We start from the raw sequence: 25,248 nt of genomic DNA, 5'->3' as shown, positions 1-25,248 counted from the left end.
AGTCAGAGTTGTGACTGGTAGTCAGAGTTGTGACTGGTAGTCAGAGTTGTGACTGGTAGTCAGAGTTGTGACTGGTAGTCAGAGTTGTGACTGGTAGTCAGAGTTGTGACTGGTAGTCAGAGTTGTGACTGGTAGCCAGAGTTGTGACTGGTAGTCAGGCTGTGACTGGTAGTCAGAGTTGTGACTGGTAGCCAGAGTTGTGACTGGTAGTCAGAGTTGTGACTGGTAGTCAGAGTTGTGACTGGTAGTCAGAGTTGTGACTGGTAGTCAGAGTTGTGACTGGTAGTCAGAGTTGTGACTGGTAGCCAGAGTTGTGACTGGTAGTCAGGCTGTGACTGGTAGTCAGAGTTGTGACTGGTAGTCAGAGTTGTGACTGGTAGCCAGAGTTGTGACTGGTAGTCAGAGCTGTGACTGGTAGTCAGAGTTGTGACTGGTAGCCAGAGTTGTGACTGGTAGTCAGAGTTGTGACTGGTAGTCAGAGTTGTGACTGGTAGTCAGAGTTGTGACTGGTAGTCAGAGTTGTGACTGGTAGCCAGAGTTGTGACTGGTAGTCAGAGTTGTGTTGTAGCCAGAGTTGTGACTGGTAGCCAGAGTTGTGACTGGTAGCCAGAGTTGTGACTGGTAGTCAGAGTTGTGACTGGTAGTCAGAGTTGTGACTGGTAGTCGGAGTTGTGACTGGTAGTCAGAGTTGGGACTGGTAGCCAGAGTTGTGACTGGTAGCCAGAGTTGTGACTGGTAGTCAGAGTTGTGACTGGTAGCCAGAGTTGTGACTGGTAGTCAGAGTTGTGACTGGTAGCCAGAGTTGTGACTGGTAGTCAGAGCTGTGACTGGTAGTCAGAGTTGTGACTGGTAGTCAGAGTTGTGACTGGTAGTCAGAGTTGTGACTGGTAGTCAGAGTTGTGACTGGTAGCCAGAGTTGTGACTGGTAGCCAGAGTTGTGACTGGTAGTCAGAGTTGTGACTGGTAGCCAGAGTTGTGACTGGTAGTCAGAGTTGTGACTGGTAGTCAGAGTTGTGACTGGTAGTCAGAGTTGTGAATGGTAGTCAGAGTTGTGACTGGTAGTCAGAGTTGTGACTGGTCGTCAGAGTTGTGACTGGTAGTCAGAGTTGTGACTGGTATCCAGAGTTGTGACTGGTAGTCAGAGTTGTGACTGGTAGTCAGAGTTGTGACTGGTAGTCAGAGTTGTGACTGGTAGCCACAGTTGTGACTGGTAGCCAGAGTTGTGACTGGTAGTCAGAGTTGTGACTGGTAGCCAGAGTTGTGACTGGTAGTCAGGCTGTGACTGGTAGTAGAGTTGTGACTGGTAGCCAGAGTTGTGACTGGTAGTCAGAGTTGTGACTGGTAGTCAGAGTTGTGACTGGTAGTCAGAGTTGTGACTGTTAGTCAGAGTTGTGACTGGTAGCCAGAGTTGTGACTGGTAGTCAGAGTTGTGTTGTAGCCAGAGTTGTGACTGGTAGCCAGAGTTGTGACTGGTAGCCAGAGTTGTGACTGGTAGTCAGAGTTGTGACTGGTAGTCAGAGTTGTGACTGGTAGTCAGAGTTGGGACTGGGAGTCAGAGTTGTGACTGGTAGTCAGAGTTGTGACTGGTAGTCAGAGTTGTGACTGGTAGTCAGGGTTGTGAGGTAGCCAGAGTTGTTGTGACTGGTAGCCAGAGTTGTGACTGGTAGTCAGAGTTGTGACTGGTAGTCAGAGTTGTGACTGGTAGTCAGAGTTGTGACTGGTAGTCAGAGTTGTGACTGGTAGCCAGAGTTGTGACTGGTAGTCAGAGTTGTGACTGGTAGTCAGAGTTGTGACTGGTAGTCAGAGTTGTGACTGGTAGTCAGAGTTGTGACTGGTAGTCAGAGTTGTGACTGGTAGTCAGAGTTGTGACTGGTAGTCAGAGTTGTGACTGGTAGTCAGAGTTGTGACTGGTAGTCAGAGTTGTGACTGGTAGCCAGAGTTGTGACTGGTAGTCAGAAGTGTGACTGGTAGTCAGAGTTGTGACTGGTAGTCAGAGTTGTGACTAGTAGTCAGAGTTGTGACTGGTAGCCAGAGTTGTGACTGGTAGTCAGAGTTATGACTGGTAGTCAGAGTTGTGACTGGTAGTCAGAGTTGTGACTGGTAGTCAGAGTTGTGACTGGTAGTCAGAGTTGTGACTGGTAGCCAGAGTTGTGACTGGTAGTCAGAGTTGTGACTGGTAGTCAGGCTGTGACTGGTAGTCAGAGTTGTGACTGGTAGCCAGAGTTGTGACTGGTAGCCAGAGTTGTGACTGGTAGCCAGAGTTGTGACTGGTAGCCAGAGTTGTGACTGGTAGTCAGAGTTGTGACTGGTAGCCAGAGTTGTGACTGGTAGTCAGAGTTGTGACTGGTAGTCAGAGTTGTGACTGGTAGTCAGAGTTGGGACTGGGAGTCAGAGTTGTGACTGGTAGTCAGAGTTGTGACTGGTAGTCAGAGTTGTGACTGGTAGTCAGAGTTGTGACTGGTAGCCAGAGTTGTGACTGGTAGTCAGAGTTGTGACTGGTAGCCAGAGTTGTGACTGGTAGTCAGAGTTGTGACTGGTAGTCAGAGTTGTGACTGGTAGCCAGAGTTGTGACTGGTAGTCAGAGTTGTGACTGGTAGTCAGAGTTGTGACTGGTAGTCAGAGTTGTGACTGGTAGTCAGAGTTGTGACTGGTAGCCAGAGTTGTGACTGGTAGTCAGACTTGTGACTGGTAGTCAGACTTGTGACTGGTAGTCAGAGTTGTGACTGGTAGTCAGAGTTGTGACTGGTAGTCAGACTTGACATCAATTAAAATGAATGTCCTGTCGCTCCTCACGTCTCATTAGAAAACACACACACACACACACACACACACACACACACACACACACACACACACACACACACACACACACACACACACACACACACACACACACACATACCTATTATTAGAAACCTGGATTTGGTCAGCGAGGCGTAAAGCCACCATCCAATCATACTGTGGCTGCCATACCTGATATAAAAGAATCGATATCCAGCCACCGAAGAATCCTTTCCCAATCCAGCAGATCCAATCGAGATTTACGTTGAAATCTTTCCTATTAAGTCCTTTTCAGAAAGCTTAAGTTTATTTGCGTAGTAAGAGAGAGAGAGAGAGACGTGTTTGGTTATAACCTTGGTTATATTGTGACCCGGATCAGTGTGTTTGAACTTAAACTGATCCTTGTTTTTTTTAGCTGACCCTCCTCTTGTTTTGTCAGCTGCTCAAGCCATCAAAGGCTTTGCCAGGACTGTCAGTGGTGGAAAAAGCATCTCCACTCAAACTCAGACAAAGCTGCAGGCTTTTCCTCTCAAAAGCAAGCCTGAGTTTTCTTGTTTTTTTGTTGTTGCTCTGTTTTAGTCGTAGTAGTTGTAGAGTCTTTTGTATCGTCTTAACTTAGATCTCTTTGTGTTACATAGAGGCTCCGTCCTCTTAGGAAAGATCCTCTGGCAGATACAGGCTCTCCTCAGGGTCTGTGGTCAAGCTGATCAGTCATGATGAAAAGAAGGTCCAGAAGGTGGACTGAGCCATGCCAACACCAATCCTGATAGTACAGGCTCACTCCAGGCCTGTATCACTCATGTACTCCAGCCCTGCAGGAAACCCAGAATCACGTTCTCCCTCCGTGAGCCTGTGCCGTACATTAATCCAAAGTACTTTGGTAACAGTGGTACGTCCCCTCAGCTATTCCTCAGGAGACCAACGGACGACAGGACAACGGACGGATCGTCGGTTGGCGCAGGTCCCGTACGGTCAGATCCCTGCTCGCTGGATCACGTTGTGGCCTCCTTTAATTCCTGTGCCCACAAAGAGACAGAAATCAGCGTTATTTAAAATCCAATTAGCAGTCACTGTAACATCTGACTCATTCAGACAGTGTCTGTAAGTATGAGGAATGAAGGGAAATCACTTTCGGGCACCCTATTTCCTATATAGTGCACTACTTGTCACCAGGTCCCATAGGGATCTAGGTAGGGAATAAGGTGCGATTTGGGACATCTCCTTGGAGGTTAATAGATGTCATATGGCTTGCTGGCTGATGTTATGCAAAGAGACACACAGCATGGTGCCATTCAGTCTACCTCTGTCTGTTGATTTCCCCTCCCTTCTTCCTCTCTCATCAAACAAGGCATCTTTAGAACGTATATTTATAGAGGACAATGCAATAGGGGAATTCAGAGTCAATGAAAGGCGGATTCAGAAATCTCTAACAAGGTGAAATGTTGTGAAGATGCTATTTATTCTATTTGTAGTCTCTGTTTGGGATACATTTTAAGAAATCTGATAGCTGTGAGCACAAATTAGCAACAGCACACACGCTCCGGGTCTACCGCTGTCTACCGCTGTCTAATGCTCCGGGTCTACCGCTCCGGTTCTACCGCTCCGGGTCTACCGTTCCAGGTCTACCGCTGTCTACCGCTGTCTACCGCTCCGGGTCTACCGCTGTCTAATGCTCCGGGTCTACCGCTGTCTACCGCTGTCTAATGCTCCGGGTCTACCGCTGTCTAATGCTCCGGGTCTACCGCTGTCTACCGCTCCGGGTCTACCGCTCCTGGTCTACCGCTCCTGGTCTACCGCTGTCTACCGCTCCGGGTCTACCGCTGTCTAACACTCCTGGTCTACCGCTGTCTACCGCTCCGGGTCTATCGCTGTCTACCGCTGTCTAATGCTCCGGGTCTACCGCTCCTGGTCTACCGCTCCGGGTCTACCGCTGTCTACCGCTGTCTAATGCTCCAGGTCTACCGCTCCTGGTCTACTGCTCCGGGTCTACCGCTGTCTACCGCTGTCTATCGCTGTCTACCGCTCCAGGTCTACCGCTGTCTACCGCTCCGGGTCTACCGCTGTCTAATGCTCCGGGTCTACCGCTGTCTAATGCTCCGGGTCTACCGCTGTCTAATGCTCCTGGTCTACCGCTGTCTAATGCTCCGGATCTACCGTTCCAGGTCTACCGCTGTCTAATGCTCCGGGTCTACCGCTGTCTAATGCTCCGGGTCTACCGCTGTCTACCGCTCCGGGTCTACCGCTCCTGGTCTACCGCTACTGGTCTACCGCTGTTTACCGCTCCGGGTCTACCGCTGTCTACCGCTCCGGGTCTACCGCTGTCTAATGCTCCGGGTCTACCGCTCCGGGTCTACCGCTCCGGGTCTACCGTTCCAGGTCTACCGCTGTCTACCGCTGTCTACCGCCCCGGGTCTACCGCTGTCTAATGCTCCGGGTCTACTGCTGTCTACCGCTGTCTAATGCTCCGGGTCTACCGCTGTCTAATGCTCCGGGTCTACCGCTGTCTACCGCTCCGGGTCTACCGCTCCTGGTCTACCGCTCCTGGTCTACCGCTGTCTACCGCTCCGGGTCTACCGCTGTCTAACACTCCTGGTCTACCGCTGTCTACCGCTCCGGGTCTACCGCTGTCTACCGCTCCGGGTCTACCGCTGTCTAATGCTCCGGGTCTACCGCTCCTGGTCTACCGCTCCGGGTCTACCGCTGTCTACCGCTGTCTAATGCTCCAGGTCTACCGCTCCTGGTCTACCGCTCCGGGTCTACCGCTGTCTACCGCTGTCTACCGCTGTCTACCGCTCCAGGTCTACCGCTGTCTACCGCTCCGGGTCTACCGCTGTCTAATGCTCCGGGTCTACCGCTGTCTAATGCTCCGGGTCTACCGCTGTCTAATGCTCCTGGTCTACCGCTGTCTAATGCTCCGGGTCTAGCGTTCCAGGTCTACCGCTGTCTAATGCTCCGGGTCTACCGCTGTCTAATGCTCCGGGTCTACCGCTGTCTACCGCTCCGGGTCTACCGCTCCTGGTCTACCGCTCCTGGTCTACCGCTGTCTACCGCTCCGGGTCTACCGCTGTCTACCGCTCCGGGTCTACCGCTGTCTAATGCTCCGGGTCTACCGCTCCGGGTCTACCGCTCCTGGTCTACCGTTCCAGGTCTACCGCTGTCTACCGCTGTCTACCGCCCCGGGTCTACCGCTGTCTAATGCTCCGGGTCTACTGCTGTCTACCGCTGTCTAATGCTCCGGGTCTACCGCTGTCTAATGCTCCGGGTCTACCGCTGTCTACCGCTCCGGGTCTACCGCTCCTGGTCTACCGCTCCTGGTCTACCGCTGTATACCGCTCCGGGTCTACCGCTGTCTAACACTCCTGGTCTACCGCTGTCTACCACTCCGGGTCTACCGCTGTCTACCGCTCCGGGTCTACCGCTGTCTAATGCTCCGGGTCTACCGCTCCTGGTCTACCGCTCCGGGTCTACCGCTGTCTACCGCTGTCTAATTCTCCGGGTCTACCGCTCCTGGTCTACCGCTCCGGGTCTACCGCTGTCTACCGCTGTCTACCGCTCCAGGTCTACCGCTGTCTAAGCCTCTGGGTCTAACGCTGTCTAACACTCCGGGTCTAACTCTGTCTAACACTCCTGGTCTAACGCTGTCTAACACTCCTGGTCTACCGCTGTCTAACACTCCTGGTCTACCGCTGTCTAACACTCTGCATGTGTTTTAATATAACGGGAGTTGATACTGAGATAGAGACCATGATGCCTGGTCTACCGCTCCGGGTCTACCGCTGTCTACCGCTGTCTAATGCTGCGGGTCTACCTTTCCTGGTCTACCGCTCCGGGTCTACCGCTGTCTACCGCTGTCTACCGCTGTCTACCGCTCCAGGTCTACCGCTGTCTACCGCTCCGGGTCTACCGCTGTCTAATGCTCCGGGTCTACCGCTGTCTAATGCTCCGGGTCTACCGCTGTCTAATGCTCCTGGTCTACCGTTGTCTAATGCTCCGGGTCTACCGTTCCAGGTCTACCGCTGTCTAATGCTCCGGGTCTACCGCTGTCTAATGCTCCGGGTCTACCGCTGTCTACCGCTCCGGGTCTACCGCTCCTGGTCTACCGCTCCTGGTCTACCGCTGTCTACCGCTCCGGGTCTACCGCTGTCTACCGCTCCGGGTCTACCGCTGTCTAATGCTCCGGGTCTACCGCTCCGGGTCTACCGCTCCGGGTCTACCGTTCCAGGTCTACCGCTGTCTACCGCTGTCTACCGCCCCGGGTCTACCGCTGTCTAATGCTCCGGGTCTACTGCTGTCTACCGCTGTCTAATGCTCCGGGTCTACCGCTGTCTAATGCTCCGGTCTACCGCTGTCTACCGCTCCGGGTCTACTGCTCCTGGTCTACCGCTCCTGGTCTACCGCTGTCTACCGCTCCGGGTCTACCGCTGTCTAACACTCCTGGTCTACCGCTGTCTACCGCTCCGGGTCTACCGCTGTCTACCGCTCCGGGTCTACCGCTGTCTAATGCTCCGGGTCTACCGCTCCTGGTCTACCGCTCCGGGTCTACCGCTGTCTACCGCTGTCTAATGCTCCGGGTCTATCGCTCCTGGTCAACCGCTCCGGGTCTACCGCTGTCTACCGCTGTCTACCGCTCCAGGTCTACTGCTGTCTACCGCTCCGGGTCTACCGCTGTCTAATGCTCCGGGTCTACCGCTGTCTAATGCTCCGGGTCTACCGCTGTCTAATGCTCCTGGTCTACCGCTGTCTAATGCTCCGGGTCTACCGTTCCAGGTCTACCGCTGTCTAATGCTCCGGGTCTACCGCTGTCTAACACTCCTGGTCTACCGCTGTCTAATGCTCCAGGTCTACCGCTGTCTAAGGCTCTGGGTCTAACGCTGTCTAACACTCCGGGTCTAACGCTGTCTAACACTCCTGGTCTAACGCTGTCTAACACTCCTGGTCTACCGCTGTCTAACACTCCTGGTCTACCGCTGTCTAACACTCTGCATGTGTTTTAATATAACGGGAGTTGATACTGAGATAGAGACCATGATGCCTTATCGGAGTTGATACTGAGACAGAGACCATGATGCCTTATGGGAGTTGATACTGAGACAGAGACCCTAATGCCTTATGGGAGATGATACTGAGATAGAGACCCTAATGCCTTATGGGAGTTGATACTGACACAGAGACCCTAATGCCTTATGGGAGTTGATACTGAGACAGAGGCCCCAGTTGATACTGAGATAGAGACCATGATGCCTTATGGGAGTTGAGAATGAAACAGAGACCCTAATGCCTTATTAAGTGTCTCTCTATGTCAGTGGGATTTTTTTCGCTTGCCCAAATTAGCCTGCTTCTCTCTGATAGTGGGCATCGTTGGTAAGACCCAGGTTAACCTGCTTCTCTCTGATAGTGGACATTGTTGGTAAGACCCAGATTAGCCTGCTTCTCTCTGATAGTGGACATTGTTGGTAAAACCCAGATTAGCCTGCTTCTCTCTGATAGTGGACATTGTTGGTAAGACCCAGATTAGCCTGCTTCCCTCTGATAGTGGACATTGTTGGTAAGACCCAGATTAGCCTGCTTCTCTCTGATAGTGGACATTGTTGGCAAGACCCAGATTAGCCTGCTTCTCTCTGATAGTGGACATTGTTGGTAAAACCCAGATTAGCCTGCTTCTCTCTGATAGTGGACATTGTTGGTAAAACACAGGTTTTGCCTGCTTCTCTCTGATAGTGGACATTGTTGGTAAAACCCAGATTAGCCTGCTTCTCTCTGATAGTGGGCATCGTTGGTAAAACCCAGATTAGCCTGCTTCTCTCTGATAGTGGGCATCGTTGGTAAGACCCAAAATAACCACACAGATGAACCTCTGTATTCACTGTTGATTTTTATGAAAACCTTATTTTTTTTCTTACCTCCAACAGTTTTGTGCAACCAGGACTGTGTGTGTTGCCCCCCCCCCCCCCCCCACCCAACCACCTCCGTCCACCTCAGCAATCCATCCACCCCCTTCCTCCCCTCTTTTCTATGGTGATTGTAGAAAAGAATGTCTTTGCATTTGAAAAGTGACAGTGATCTAGACCCCTGATACAAAGCAAGTGGGTGGGACCCCTCCTGTTCCTTTCTGTTCTCTTCTGTCCTCCCCTGCCTTGCTCAGTTCACTAGTTCCCCTCCTGCTCTCTCATGTTCTCTCCTGCTCTCTCTTATTCTCTCCTGTTCTCTCCTGCCCTCTCCTGCTCCCTCCTGTTCTCTCCTGTTCTCTCCTGCCCTCTCCTGCTCCCTCCTGTTCTCTCCTGTTCTCTCCTGCTCTCTCCTGTTCTCTCCTGCCCTCTCCTGTTCTTTCCTGCTCTCTCCTGCTCTCTCCTGTTCTCGCTTCTCTCTCCACTCTCTCTCTAATCTCTCTGCTCTCCCTGTTCTCTCTCTCTCTGTTCTCTCTGCTCTCTCTACTCTCTCTGCTCTCTCTACTCTCTCTGCTCTCTCTACTCTCTCTAATCTCTCTGTTCTCTCTACTCTCTCTGCTCTCTCTGCTCTCTCTGCTCTCTCTGTTCTCTCTGCTCTCTCTGCTCTCTCTACTCTCTCTGCTCTCTCTGCTCTCTCTACTCTCTCTACTCTCGCTGTTCTCTCTGCTCTCTCTGCTCTCTCTACTCTCTCTGCTCTCTCTGCTCTCTCTACACTCTCTGCACTCTCTGCTCTCCCTGTTCTCTCTACTATCTCTGCTCTCTCTGCTCTGTTCTCATAAAAGAGAAGGGGTCCTTTCTAGACAGAATATTTGACCACGCAACTGAGCTAGCAACACGCCACTGAGCTATGACCACGGCAACATACCACTTAGCTGTGACCACGGAAAGAGGCCACTGAGCGAGACCCCTAAGGCAGCTCTTGAACTAAAAGGCCCCCCCTCTCTTCACGGTGATCAGAAAGCTAATTTGAAATTGTCATGAATACAACAGGGCAACTGGAGTAGCACGCCCACACACACACACACACACACAACACACACACGTTCCCACACACACACACACACACACATTCCCACACACACACGAACACCCCCCCCCCCCCCCCCCCCACACACACACTCACACAAACACATTTCCAACACACACACACACACACACAAACACACACACACACAAACACACTACTACACACACACATACTACTATGAATACATCTTCTATTAAACCACTGGAGTTAAAAATAGATATTCCTCTGCCAAGCTTAATGTTATGTTTCCCCTGACAACACAATGGCATTGTGTCTTTACGTGTAACTCTGTCTCTGCTCTGCTATAGTGTGTGTGTGTGTGTGTGTGTGTGTGTGTGTGTGTGTGTGTGTGTGTGTGTGTGTGTGTGTGTGTGTGTGTGTGTGTGTGTGTGTGTGTGTGTGTGTGTGTGTGTGTGTGTGTGTGTGTGTGTGTGTGTGTGTGTGTGCGTGTGTGTGCGCGTGTGTGTGTGTGCGTGCGTGTTAGTCTAGTTTCCATGCTAGTGTGCTTCAGTAGAACACAGAAGAGGTAAGTGGGGAACAAGAGAGTGGGCCATTTAACAGTCGTAGCTCCCGACAAGGTAGAAGATTAGGGAATCGAGATGCTTGTAACTCGATTACAGCTCCAGTCCTGAGACGCTGCTGTCTGATGACATCACATGCACACTCACCACTCTCTCTATTTCACTCTGTCCCGCTGCATCTAAAAACAGTAAGAGATTAGGCCCTAAAGCTATGACAGATAATACACTAGATTAGTCTGGAGGGAGACACTAAACAGCAGATGTGATCTCTGATAAGTTTAGGAACAGGAAAAACATTTGACAAAAAAAAAAAACTGAAAAGAAAAGAGATCAAAAATAGGTAGCCTAGCGGATAGAAGCCTAGCGGTTAAGAACCTAGTGGGTTAAGAGCATAGCGGTTAAGAACCTAGTGGGTTAAGAGCATTGCGGTTAAGAACCTAGCGGTTAAGAACCTAATGGGGAGAAGCCTAGCGGTTAAGAACCTAGTGGGTTAAGAACCTAGTGGGTTAAGAGCATAGCGGTTAAGAACCTAGTGGTTAAGAACCTAGTGGGTTAAGAGCATAGCGGTTAAGAACCTAGTGGGTTAAGAGCATAGCGGTTAAGAACCTAGCGGTAAAGAACCTAACGGGGAGAAGCCTAGCGGTTAAGAACCTAGTGGGTTAAGAACCTAGTGGGTTAAGAGCATAGCGGTTAAGAACCTAGCGGTTAAGAACCTAACGGATAGAAGCCTAGCGGTTAAGAACCTAGTGGGTTAAGAGCATAGCGGTTAAGAACCTAGTGGGTTAAGAGCATAGCGGTTAAGAACCTAGCGGTTAAGAACCTAACGGAGAGAAGCCTAGCAGTTAAGAACCTAGCGGTTAACTTTTTATGGCTGCAGGGGCAGTGTTGAGTAGCTTGGATGGAAAGGTGCCCATTGTAAACGGCCAGCTCCTCAGTCTCAGTTGCTAATATATTCATATTATTACTAGTATTGGATAGAAAACACTCTAAAGTTTCCAAAACTGTCAAAATATTGTCTGTGAGTATTTTATTTATTTCTCCATTGTTTAACCAGGTAGGCAAGTTGAGAACAAGTTCTCATTTACAATTGCGACCTGGCCAAGATAAAGCAAAGCAGTTCGACACATACAACGACACAGAGTTACACATGGAGTAAAACAAACACACAGTCAATAATACAGTAGAAACAAGTCTATATACGATGTGAACAAATGAGGTGAGATAAGGGAGGTAAAGGCAAAAAAAGGCCATGGTGGCAAAGTAAATACAATATAGCAAATAAAACACTGGAATGGTAGATTTGATTTTTTAGCTTCATTTAACCAGGCAAGTCAGTTAAGAACAAATTCTTATTTTCAATGACGGCCTAGGAACAGTGTGGGTTAACTGCCTGTTCACGGGCAGAACGACAGATTTGTACCTTGTCAGCTCGGGGGTTTGAACTTGCGACCTTCCGGTTACTAGTCCAACGCTCACACACACACACACACACACACACACACACACACACACACACACACACACACACACACACACACACACACACACACACACACACACACACACACACACACACACACACACACACACACACACACACACACACACACACACACACACACACACACACACACACACACACACACACTGTTAACTCCAGCTAATTACCTTTAGGAAGAGGGAAAGAGAGCGTGAGGGACTAACACAAAGCCTCAGGACAGGGGTCGCTTATAGCGTATAGCCACAGGACAGTGATAGCGTATAGCCACAGGACAGTGATAGTGTATAGCGTATAGCCACAGGACAGGGATAGCTTATAGCTTATAGTGTATAGCCACAGGACAGTGATAGTGTATAGCGTATAGCCACAGGACAGGGATAGCGTATAGCTTATAGCCACAGGACAGGGATAGCTTATAGCGTATAGCCACAGGACAGGGATAGCGTATAGCTTATAGCCACAGGACAGGGATAGCGTATAGCCACAGGACAGTGATAGTTTATAGCCACAGGACAGGGATAGCTTATAGCTTATAGCCACAGGACAGGGATAGCTTATGGCCACAGGACAGGGATAGCTTATAGCGTATAGCCACAGGACAGGGATAGCTTATAGCTTATAGCCACAGGACAGGGATAGCGTATAGCCACAGGACAGTGATAGTTTATAGCCACAGGACAGGGATAGCTTATAGCGTATAGCCACAGGACTGGGATAGAGTATAAACACATGACAGGGATAGCTTTTAGCTTATAGCCACAGGACAGTGATGACTTACAGCCACAGCTAGAGACATCAACACACCTAAGTACACTTTAACTCTGGAATAACAAGGTCTGCATCCCAAATAGTATCATATTCCATATTTAGTGCACTAGAGCCCTATGGGCACTGTTCAGAAGTGGTGCACTATATAGGGAAGGGAATCTAGTGCGGTTTGAGATGCACAAAAGCACCTTCAAGAAAAAAGATTCAGAAACAATTTCACAGCAAATACATACATAGCATATTATGGTAATACCTCATGGTGGTCTTCAACTAGTCAGCTTACAACTGATGCTGAGTCTTCCATTTTACATCTAGGAACATATCTATGCTTTTTACATCTAGGAAGATATCTATCTATTTTACAACTAGGAAGATATCTATCTATTTTACATCTAGGAACATATCTATCTATTTTACATCTAGGAAGATATCTATCTATTTTACATCTAGGAAGATATCTATCTATTTTACATCTAGGAAGATATCTATCTATTTTACATCTAGGAAGATATCTATCTATTTTACATCTAGGAACATATCTATCTATTTTACATCTAGGAAGATATCTATCTATTTTACATCTAGGAACATATCTATCTATTTTACATCTAGGAAGATATCTATCTATTTTACATCTAGGAAGATATCTATCTATTTTACATCTAGGAAGATATCTATCTATTTTACAACTAGGAACATATCTATCTATTTTACATCTAGGAACATATCTATCCAGTTTAGGCAAAAGGAACCACAACTATAATATAATTTAGTATTAGAATTCCCATTATAATTTATTTTAGAATGTAGACTGTTTTTGATTTTGTTTCCTTTCTTCTTCTGGCTTTTATTTCAGAAGAACAGATTTTTATTCTTTAGGATTAATAATAGACTGTTACTTTACCCCCAGGCACCTTCACCAACTGTCTAGATTTGTCACTATTCTAAGTTGTTGAGAGAGAAAGAGAAAAAGAGAGAATGAGAGAGAGTGAGTAAGAAGGGTTGCATAGGTCGTACTGTGGGTCTACTGGGACCCCCTGGGTCTTACCCAGGTTTACTGAGACATACTGGGTCTTACCCAGGTCTACTGAGACATACTGGGTCTTACCCAGGCCTACTGAGACATACTGGGTCTTACCCAGGCCTAATGAGACATACTGGGTCTTACCCAGGTCTACTGAGACATACTGGGTCTTACCCAGGTTTACTGAGACATACTGAGTCTTACCCAGGCCTACTGAGACATACTGGGTCTTACCCAGGTCTACTGGAACCCCCTGGGTCTTACCCAGGCCTACTGAGACATACTGGGTCTTACCCAGGTCTACTGAGACATCCTGGGTCTTACCCAGGTCTACTGAGACATACTGGGTTTTACCCAGGCCTACTGAGACATACTGGGTCTTACCCAGGTCTACTGGGACCCCCTGGGTCTTACCCAGGCTTACTGAGACATACTGGGTCTTATCCAGGTCTACTGAGACATACTGGGTCTTACCCAGGTCTACTGAGACATCCTGGGTCTTACCCAGGTCTACTGAGACATACTGGGTTTTACCCAGGCCTACTGAGACATACTGGGTCTTACCCAGGTCTACTGGGACACCCTGGGTCTTACCCAGGCCTACTGAGACATACTGGGCCTTACCCAGGTCTACTGGAACCCCCTGGGTCTTACCCAGGCCTACTGAGACATACTGGGTCTTACCCAGGTCTACTGAGACATCCTGGGTCTTACCCAGGTCTACTGAGACATACTGGGTTTTACCCAGGCCTACTGAGACATACTGGGTCTTACCCAGGTCTACTGGGACACCCTGGATCTTACCCAGGCTTACTGAGACATACTGGGTCTTATCCAGGTCTACTGAGACATACTGGGTCTTACCCAGGTCTACTGAGACATCCTGGGTCTTACGCAGGTCTACTGAGACATACTGGGTTTTACCCAGGCCTACTGAGACATACTGGGTCTTACCCAGGTCTACTGGGACCCCCTGGGTCTTACCCAGGCTTATTGAGACATACTGGGTCTTACCCAGGTCTACTGAGACATACTGGGTCTTACCCAGGTCTACTGAGACATACTGGGTCTTAACCAGGTCTACTGAGACGTACTGGGTCTTACCCAGGTCTACTGAGACATACTGGGTCTTACCCAGGCCTACTGAGACATACTGGGTCTTACCCAGGTCTACTGAGACATACTGGGTCTTACCCAGGTCTACTGGGACCCCCTGGGTCTTACCCAGGTCTACTGAGGCATACTGGGTCTTACCCAGGTCTACTGAGACATACTGGGTCTTACCCAGGTCTACTGAGACATACTGGGTCTTACCCAGGTCTACTGGGACATACTGGGTCTTACCCAGGTCTACTGAGACATACTGGGTCTTACCAAGACAAGAAAGAACATTCATGAAGGCATCTGAATTCACAGGGAGGGACAGGGACACTGGCAGGTTGCATTTCAGAGAGAGAATATATCATAGTTTAGTTTTGGTGTGTAGCCTCTCTACTGTTGGCTTGGATGAACAGATTACTGTTGCTGGCACAAGCGAGAGAGAGAGAGAGAGAGAGAGAGAGAGAGAGAGAGAGAGAGAGAGAGAGAGAGAGAGAGAGAGAGACAGACAGACAGACAGACAGACAGAGAGGGAGAGAGAGAGAGAGAGAGAGAGGGAGAGAGAGAGAGAGAGAGAGAGAGAGAGAGGTCTGTGGAAGACGGGGGGCTCTCCATTGTAATGCTATGAAAGGAAGGAGAGATGGCCCTGTTGCTGTAGCAGCTGCACACTTTTTACCACATGGGGGTGGTAGGCACTGCAAGATGAGACGAACTAGCCGTGTGTGTGTGTGTGTGTGTGTGTGTGTGTGTGTGTGTGTGTGTGTGTGTGTGTGTGTGTGTGTGTGTGTGTGTGTGTGTGTGTGTGTGTGTGTGTGTGTGTGTGTGTGTGTGTGTGTGTGTGTGTGTGTGTGGCAGACACACACCAACCCACACTATCAATGGACTGGTGCTTGGCTGTCTGGGCTGTATCACCTGCCAAGGTATTGGAGCTACCACTATTCTGAAGGAGAGCAGGCTTGGCATGAACGGCCAGGGTGGTGAGTTTAGCTTATTACACTGGAGGCCTTTTAGGCCTAGTTTCCATGTTGGACTCAAGCAAACAAGAGGAAAAGCTCATTTCCTTTCTTTTATCCTTATCCTTCTCTTCCCTTCACTCACTATAATTCCCTTCAATCTCCTCCTCTCTATGTTGCTCACTATAATTCCCTTCAGTCTCCTACTCTCTCTATGTCGCTCACTATAATTCCCTTCAGTCTCCTTCTCTCTATGTTGCTCACTATAATTCCCTTCAGTCTCCTTCTCTCTATGTTGCTCACTATAATTCCCTTCAGTCTCCTACTCTCTCTATGTCGCTCACTATAATTCCCTTCAGTCTCCTTCTCTCTATGTCACTCACTATAATTCCCTTCAGTCTCCTCCTCTCTATGTTGCTCACTATAATTCCCTTCAGTCTCCTCCTCTCTATGTTGCTCACTATAATTCCCTTCAGTCTCCTTCTCTCTATGTCGCTCACTATAATTCCCTTCAGTCTCCTTCTCTCTATGTTGCTCACTATAATTCCCTTCAGTCTCATTCTCTCTATGTTGCTCACTATAATTCCCTTCAGTCTCCTACTCTCTATGTTGCTCACTATAATTCCCTTCAGTCTCCTTCTCTCTATGTCGCTCACTATAATTCCCTTCAGTCTCCTTCTCTCTATGTTGCTCACTATAATTCCCTTCAGTCTCATTCTCTCTATGTTGCTCACTATAATTCCCTTCAGTCTCCTCCTCTTCCCTTCACTCACTATAATTCCCTTCAGTCTCCTCCTCTCTATGTTGCTCACTATAATTCCCTTCAGTCTCCTTCTCTCTATGTTGCTCACTATAATTCCCTTCAGTCTCCTTCTCTCTGTGTCGCTCACTATAATTTGCGATTTCTTTCTGGTGGGATTGGAATTGGTGATTTAGAAAAGCCTCTATTTGTTTCATCGATGATGAAAGAAATTGAATTAGGCCTAGATGTAGAGAATTAGAAATAGTACTGTATTGGGGTCTTTCTATACTATTACTGCCTCAGATCGGTCAAAGGTCAAAGTTTTACAAAGAAAACAAAGTGTGTTATGGATATTATTCTCAGTCCTTCGTCTAGATGACACGTCTGTATACCTGGTAACCTAGTAGACTCCAGTAATGGAGGTCCTTCTCTGTGAAAACCAATTGACCAGTGACTTTGCCCTGGGGAGGTCCACACAGCAGAACAATAGGCTGTCCTCTTAGAACAAAACAAAAAAAAAGACTTTGGCTGTCCCCAGTTTTTTATTTAACTAGGCAATTCAGTTCAGAACAAATTCTTATTTACAATGATGGCCTACCCCGGGTGACTCTGTTCCAATTGTGCCCCAACCTATGGGACTCCCAATCACATCCTGTTGTGAAACAGCCTGGATTTGACCCAGGGTGTCTGTATTGACACCTCTAACACTGAGATGCAGTGCCTTAAACCTCTGCGCCACTTGGGGGCCCCATTGGGAGACTCCTTTTTGGTGGTTCCAGGTAAAAACCTTTTGGTTTTACACGGAACCAAGAGCGCTCTATCTAGAACTAAAAGGGTTCTACCTGGAACCAAAAGGGTTCTATCTAGAACCAAAAGGGTTCTACCTGGAACTGAAAAGGGTTCTACCTGGAACCAAAAGGGTTCTACCTGGAACTGAAAAAGGTTCTACCTGGAACCAAAAGGGTTCTACCTGGAACTGAAAAGGGTTCTACCTGGAACTGAAAAGGGTTTTATCTGGAACCAAAAGGGTTCTACCTGGAACCAAAAGGGTTCTATCTAGAACCAAAAGGGTTCTATCTAGAACCAAAAGGGTTCTACCTGGAACCAAAAGGGTTCTATCTAGAACCAAAAGGGTTCTAACTGGAACAGAAAAGGGTTCTACCTGGAACTGAAAAGGGTTTTATCTGGAACCAAAAGGGTTCTACCTGGAACTGAAAAGGGTTCTACCTGGAACTGAAAAGGGTTCTACCTGGAACTGAAAAGGGTTTTATCTGGAACCAAAAGGGTTTTATCCGGAAGCAAAAAGGGGTTCTTCAAAGGGGAGAACCGAAGAAACATATGAGGTTCTTGATAGCACCTGTTTTGTGTAGCTCTGTCCCCCTACCCTGTCTAAGACTGACCGACAGACGTAAATAGACCAGCCTATTTATTCCACTGTCTATCTCCCAACTGTACAATAGCTCAATGTCAATAGCTAGTTGCTACTCTTATTTGTAATCAGTTATTAAAGGTACCTTTCAAGATATGCTTTCATCAGTCTAGCCCAGAACCATTTGTTGTTAAATAGAATGCTCTGGTGTAGACTATTGAGCCATTCTACTTTGTTTTTCCAGCTATAGGCCGACCATTTGGTTTTAATCAGTTGGGTATTGCAGTGAGGTTACCTATCAAAAACATCCTTGCATATGTGTAATCAGGGTGTATGGTGAAACCATAAGCCTAGACGTTGTTGAATTGATGCCCTACTTTTTTCTCATGTTTATCTGCCCCAAATAGTGGATTGGGGCCTTTTAACACCAATCACCAAGATCAATGGCTGAGTTTATTTCATCACTCCCATAGGTCTATACTCCTACTACACAATCATGTGAATTGCTGCCCTAGATGGCTGTTAGCAAATATCCCCATGACCTTCAATACACACATTTGTCCCTAACAACTTTGATCGAAGGAGAGGAAACGTAACATTCATTTCAAGTAGCCTTGTGATATTACCATCACGTTAAGTATTTGATATTATAAATAAATAGATAAATAGCCAATACAAATTCTGATCATCTGATCAGGGAACCTAAATATTTAGTAGGTTAGGCATAACGCTCGGGTTCAGTTACCTTGTGGTGATATTTGATTATTTGCCCATGTTAGATATACAGCCTATATCCTTATTTTGATAATCTGGAGGAAAAAGTGAAAATGCCAATTAACGGGGCATTTTGTATTCACACGGACTGCGCATCATCTAGCTAATGGTCACGCTACATACATTATGTTAATGGTTTTACCGTTAGTTTGGGAATCTGCTTTAATGTAGAACTGTAAACATACGAAGCGGCAGGGTAGCCTAGTGGTTAGAGCAGGTAGCCTAGTGGTTAGAGCAGGTAGCCTAGTGGTTAGAACAGGTAGCCTAGTGGTTAGAGCAGGTAGCCTAGTGGCCAGAGACAGGTAGCCTAGTGGTTAGAGCAGGTAGCCTAGTGGTTAGAGCAGGTAGCCTAGTGGTTAGAGCAGGTAGCCTAGTGGTTAGAACAGGTAGCCTAGTGGTTAGAGCAGGTAGCCTAGTGGTTAGAACAGGTAGCCTAGTGGTTAGAGCAGGTAGCCTAGTGGTTAGAGCAGGTAGCCTAGTGGTTAGAACAGGTAGCCTAGTGGTTAGAGCAGGTAGCCTAGTGGTTAGAGACAGGTAGCCTAGTGGTTAGAGACAGGTGGCTTAGTGGTTAGAGCAGGTAGCCTAGTGGTTAGAGACAGGTAGCCTAGTGGTTAGAGGCAGGTAGCCTAGTGGTTAGAGGCAGGTACCCTAGTGGTTAGAGGCAGGTAGCCTAGTCGTTAGAGCAGGTAGCCTAGTGGTTAGAGACAGGTAGCCTAGTGGTTAGAGACAGGTAGCCTAGTGTAGTCTAGTGGTTAGAGACAGGTAGCCTAGTGGTTAGAACAGGTAGCCTAGTGGTTAGAACAGGTAGCCTAGTGGTTAGAGCAGGTAGCCTAGTGGTTAGAGACAGGTAGTCTAGTGGTTAGAGACAGGTGGCTTAGTGGTTAGAGCAGGTAGCCTAGTGGTTAGAGACAGGTAGTCTAGTGGTTAGAGCAGGCAGCTTAGTGGTTAGAACAGGTAGCCTAGTGGTTAGAGGCAGGTAGCCTAGTGGTTAGAGGCAGGTAGCCTAGTGGTTAGAGACAGGTAGCCTAGTGGTTAGAGCAGGTAGCCTAGTGGTAATAGCAGGTAGCCTAGTGGTTAGAGCAGGTAGCCTAGTGGTTAGAGCAGGTAGCCTATGTGGTACGAGACAGGTAGCCTAGTGGTTAGAGCAGGTAGCCTAGTGGTTAGAGACAGGTAGTCTAGTGGTTAGAGACAGGTGGCCTAGTGGTTAGAGACAGGTAGCCTAGTGGTTAGAGACAGGTGGCCTAGTGGTTAGAGACAGGTAGCCTAGTGGTTAGATACAGGTAGCCTAGTGGTTAGAGACAGGTAGCCTAGTGGTTAGAGACAGGTGGCCTAGTGGTCAGAGACAGGTAGCCTAGTGGTTAGAGACAGGTAGCCTAGTGGTTAGAGACAGGTGGCCTAGTGGTTAGAGCAGGTAGCCTAGTGGTTAGAGACAGGTAGCCTAGTGGTTAGAGCCAGGTAGCCTAGTGGTTAGAGCAGGTAGCCTAGTGGTTAGAGACAGGTGGCCTAGTGGCTAGAGTGTTGAACTAGTAACAGGAAGGTGAAAAGTTTAAATCCCTGAGCTGACAAGGTAGAAAAAAAATGTTCTGCCCCTGAACAATGCAGTTAACCCACTGTTCCCTGGTAGGCTGTCATTGCAAATAAGACTTTGTTCTTACCTGACTGCCCGAGTTAAATAAAAAAATGTAATCGGCTCTATCAGATAATACTAGTGTTATCATCTCAACTGCTTTTCCCCGCTAGACGCTTATTGATACCGGAGGCTATAGATCGTTATCTTAATAAGAGATAAGTGATTGATTGGGTCATGAACGAGTTATGATATTGCCACTAGTTTATTACTATTTTATAGAGTATTATACGAAATGGAGATCGGCGTGAAAATCGTTGTGCGTCGTTCGAGTGGGCTGGTAGGCTGGAGAGAGATCCACTGCGAGATGCGATATGAGAGCGCTCCGGGTATGTGGCAATGAATGGCATGCGGAGAGGAACACACCACACATCAAAACGTGGCTTGCTTCGGGGCTTCCCCACCGGTCAAAACCGGGTTGAATCAATGCTGTTCACACGTCATTTGAACCGTCAACAACAAACAAACAAAATATGATGACGTTGAGTCGACGTCGAAAACGGATAAGATTTGCAAAAAGTAATTCACTTAAGGGAATTTCCTATTTTTTCACCCAACTTTTAACTTAAATAAAATGAGAGGGTGATATCACGTTACATTCCAATTAATAGACAACTCGACCAAATGTAAATCAAAACTAGGCGTTGGACCCCCTAACCTCCTTTGTGGTGAAAACACACACAGCCCCCCCTAAAGTGAACAGGGGAGCTGAACCTTGGCGCTGAGCTTGTTGTGGCTGTAGGAGGAGAGAGATGCATTTCGCGGAGTTTTCCCACCGGTTAATCTGCCCTCGGTGTCAAACCTCCGCTCTCCCTCTCTCCCGGATCAACGCAGGAATGTCAGACACTCACCGGGGTGTCTTCCAGCTCCTCCGAAGCTTCCTGCCGACAAGAGGCTTAGTTGCTTAGACCGCGATTTGTCTTTTACGTATTTCCAACTCCACGATTCATTATATTCTCTCTGCGCCCTCGGTATCTATCCCTCAGTAGGCTATCCATGAGGAATGTTAAATATATCTCAGTGAATAAGGGAGGGTAAGATCCCTGTTGTCCCCCCTCCGCTGGGGAGTTGCAGGGTTTCCAGTCGGTGAGCCGTTATCGGAGCGGCATTGGGGAGTCGGTCTCTGTGTTTGGTACTGCGGACAGAGGGACAGACGGAGAACAATGCTGCATTGCCACCAGAGCTGCTACTTTCTCTCCGAACGTGTCGTCGGCGAAGCAGCACGTAAACACACGTCTAGTAAAAGTAGTCTTTGTGTAGGTTATAGGAAAGTCAGGTAGTGTATTATTAAAATGAAGAATAGTGAGGAATAGTCTTTTTTTAAATTGATTTTAATCTATAGATCTAAAATGAAATATTACGAACAATTTTTTAACTCTTTTCAGAACCTGTTATGAGCTCTTTGTGGTTAAATTATATTATTGATGAATATATTATTATTTAATTTTTTTCCTTTGATTTGGTGTAAATGCTTATCTTTACTCTCTCACCTTCAACTAAAAAAAAATATAATTAAAAAAACATTTGATTGTGTTGAAAACCTATAACCTATTAACGAAGGAATTAACACGGAGCTGCAGAATAACTTGCTGATGGAAATGTAGAAACATGTCCTCATTTTTGAAATCACCAGAAATAGATTCCTTCAAATCTGCTCACTTTTCTATTTCCTTCCTTAGAAAAAAGGGGGGGAGAGATACAGGAAAATAAAGAGCGATAGGGAAAATAACCTCTGCATTAAATAAAATACACTTACCTCTTGAATCAACACACACACAAAAAGGAAAGAAAAATAAATAAATATCCTCGCTAGAAAAGCAGACAGAAAAGTCCGAATATATTCCAATAGAGAATATCTTCAGATCCAAAAAGCCCAGTCTTGAACCCCAACCGAATGGTATCCGTTCTGTAGACTGAAGCTGTTGCAGCAGCACTGGTCTGGTTTACTGGTCGTGAATAGACACTCCAGTCTTCTGGCTGTGGTAAGGAACCCAGGAACGTATTACAGGCAGGACAGACCGCTTGGGCAGAGCGCACTACAAGTGTGAATTTACATCATCATCCTCTAGCCCTGCATCCATAGAGCTGGATAGATTTCAACTTGGGGAGGGGCCTCGCTCGCTCTCTTTCACTCTCTCTCTCTCTCTCTCTCTCTCTCTCCTGCTTGCTCCCTGTCCCCCTTTGCCTCTCTCTCTCTCTCTCGCTCCCTGTCTCTCCCTCTCTCAATTCAATTCAAGGGGCTTTATTGGCATGGGAAACACATGTTAACATTTTCCAAAGCAAGTGAAATAGATAATAAACAAAAGTGTAATGAGCAAAACAACTTAACAGTACGCTTTACACTCACAAAAGTTCCAAAAGACTATAGACATTTCAAATGTCATATTATGTGCAATTAGTTAAAGTACAAAAGGGAAAATAATTAATCTGTGTAATCTGAGGGAAATATGTCTCTCTAATATGGTCATACATTGGGCAGGAGGTTAGGAAGTGCAACTCAGTTTCCACCTCATTTTGTGGGCAGTGAGCACATAGCATGTCTTCTTTTGAGAGCCATGTCTGCCTACGGCGGCCTTTCTCAATAGCAAGGCTATGCTCACTGAGTCTGTACATAGTCAAAGCTTTCCTTAAGTTTGGGTCAGTCAGGTATTCTGCCACTGTGTACTCTCTGTTTAGGGCCAAATAACATTCTTATTTGCTCGTTTTTTCTGTTAATTCTTTCCAATGTGTCAAGTAACTATCTTTTTGTTTTCTCATGATTTGGTTGGGTCTAATTGTGTTGTTGTCCTGGGGCTCTGAGGGGTCTGTTTGTGTTCATGTTGTAGAATGTAACGACTCTTTTCTGGATTTTGATAATTAGCAGGTATCGTCCTAATTCTGCTCTGCATGCATTATTTGGTGATTTACACGGAGGATATTTTTGTAGAATTCCGTGTCTCAATTTGGTGTTTGTTCCATTTTGTGAGTTCTTGGCTGGTGAGTGGAACCAAGATGATGATATTATCTCTCTCTCTCTCTCTCTCTCTCTCTCTCTCTCTCTCTCTCTCTCTCTCTCTCTCTCTCTCTCTCTCTCTCTCTCTCTCTCTCTCTCTCTCTCTCTCTCTCTCTCTCTCTCTCTCTCTCTCTCTCTCTCTCTCTCTCTCTCTCTCTCTCTCTCTAAGTTTGGCCACTAGGGGGAGTGGAAGAAAAGGAGATGACATCAGGGATAAATTACAAAATACCCTGAAGACCAACGTATCAAAATAAAATGTAAAATACTTTTGCAAATTATTCTAGGTAATTAAAATATATGTTTAAAACAATTGTTTGGGGGCAAAAATACATTTGCAAGTAGCCGGTCAATCAGCAATAACATTCCCAGTACAGGTTACAGAAACGTCTTGTTATGACAGTGAAATATGTTGTTTATCTACCTTAGTTGAATTCACTAAGAAAATGAATCTACCACACCCTTGACCCGCCTGCCCCGTGTGTGTGTGTGTGTGTGTGTGCTGGTGTGTTTGTGTGTGTGTGTGTGTGCTGGTGTGTGTGTGTGTGTGTGTGCTGGTGTGTGGGTGCTGGTGTTGTTTATCTACCTTAGTTGAATTCACTAAGATCATCCCCCTAAATGAACAAAATGTAAATGTATATGTGAAAATGAACAATTGCAAAGCACACTGGGTATTATTATTGGCCTTGTTTAGGGGCAGAGCTCATTAGAATAATACTCAGCATGCTTTGCAATTGTTCATTTATACATATACAATTATATTTTGTTCCTTTAGCAGACGCTCTTATCATTACCACACTTCAGACTTCTGATACAAATGTAGGATGAAAGGGTGTTGTGAACCGCGATAAATCAATGGCACAGAAAATTATTTTGTATTTTCAAAATACAAATGACAGCTTTTGAAAGTATCTTGTTCCAAAATACATTGGAGTTCAGCCCAGTGTTATACAACATACAACATACTCAGATGTAATTAAAATACAATTGAAAAATCTTTTGAAAAATCATGTAAGAGAAATACTGTCCATCTCTGGGGGACATTCTGAGCCTTACAGGTGTGTTGTGTGTGTAAACCACAGTCAGAAAAATGATGCTGCTCGGAAAGGAAGGGAGAACTATGTTTATTGCGTTGGTAGAGGGAGGGAAAGGAAGAGAGGAAGGGATTGGAGGTTTTACCCTTAGAGAGAAACAGGAGGGGAGAGGTAGGGAAGGAGGAGGAGAGATGAGGAGCGAGGGAAGGAGAGAGAGAGATGTGGAGGGAGGGAAGGAGAGAGAGAGATGTGGAGGGAGGGAAGGAGAGAGAGAGATGTGGAGAGAGGGAAGGAGAGAGAGAGATGTGGAGAGAGGGAAGGAGAGAGAGATGTGGAGAGGGGGAAGGAGAGAGAGATGTTTGGAGGGAGGGAAGGAGATAGAGATGTTTGGAGGGAGGGAAGCAGAGAGAGATGTTTGGAGGGAGGGAAGGAGAGAGAGATGTTTGGAGGGACAGAAGGAGAGAGAGATGTTTGGAGCGAGGGAAGGAGAGAGAGAGATGTGGAGAGAGGGAAGGAGAGAGAGATGTTTGGAGGGAGGGAAGGAGAGAGAGATGTTTGGAGGGAGGGAAGGAGAGAGAGATGTTTGGAGGGAGGGAAGGAGAGAGAGATGTTTGGAGGGACAGAAGGAGAGAGAGATGTTTGGAGGGAGGGAAGGAGAGAGAGATGTTTGGAGGGAGGGGAGGAGAGAGAGATGTTTTTTAGGGAGGGAAGGAAGGAGAGAGAGATGTTTGGAGGGAGGGGAGGAGAGAGAGATGTGGAGGGAGGGAAGGAGAGAGAGATGTTTGGAGGGAGGGAAGGAGAGAGAGATGTTTGGAGGGGGGGAGGAGACACACACACACACACACATCTAAAAGACATTGTCTATCTAAAGGATGTTTCTGGACACTATCTGTCTACTCTCCCTCATATACCTACTGCTGTCCCTGAATAAAGGTCTCTCTCTCTCTCTCCAGCTCTAAGTGGAGAGGATGACAGGCCAGCACTGTAGTGGATGAACATGCAAATGAAGAAAGAGGAAGGTAAATTAAAAACAAAGACAGCTCTGGGCGTCAGGCTTTTACGCATGTTCCTGTTAATTTGGTGGAAAACCACTGG

General features: G+C 47.2%; 1 protein-coding gene across 1 annotated transcript in view; it reads right to left on the bottom strand.

The window, feature by feature from the left end:
- The window catches only part of LOC139376995 (leucine-rich repeat transmembrane protein FLRT3-like), a 29,111-nt gene extending 6,935 nt beyond the window's left edge, over positions 1-22,176 (bottom strand). The window contains exons 1-2 of the mRNA XM_071120044.1: positions 21,887-22,176; positions 2,974-3,797 (exon numbers count right to left, since the gene is read on the bottom strand). The gene's annotated coding sequence lies outside the window, so the exon portion shown is untranslated. The remainder of the gene's footprint in view (positions 1-2,973; positions 3,798-21,886) is intronic.
- Between the last annotated feature and the right edge of the window lie 3,072 nt (positions 22,177-25,248).

This window comes from Oncorhynchus clarkii, chromosome 20 (assembly GCF_045791955.1).
Source record: "Oncorhynchus clarkii lewisi isolate Uvic-CL-2024 chromosome 20, UVic_Ocla_1.0, whole genome shotgun sequence".
In the NCBI taxonomy this organism is placed as follows: Eukaryota; Metazoa; Chordata; class Actinopteri; order Salmoniformes; family Salmonidae; genus Oncorhynchus; species Oncorhynchus clarkii.
Note: the sequence above shows the minus strand (reverse complement) of the source record. Positions and strands in the feature narration are given on the sequence as shown.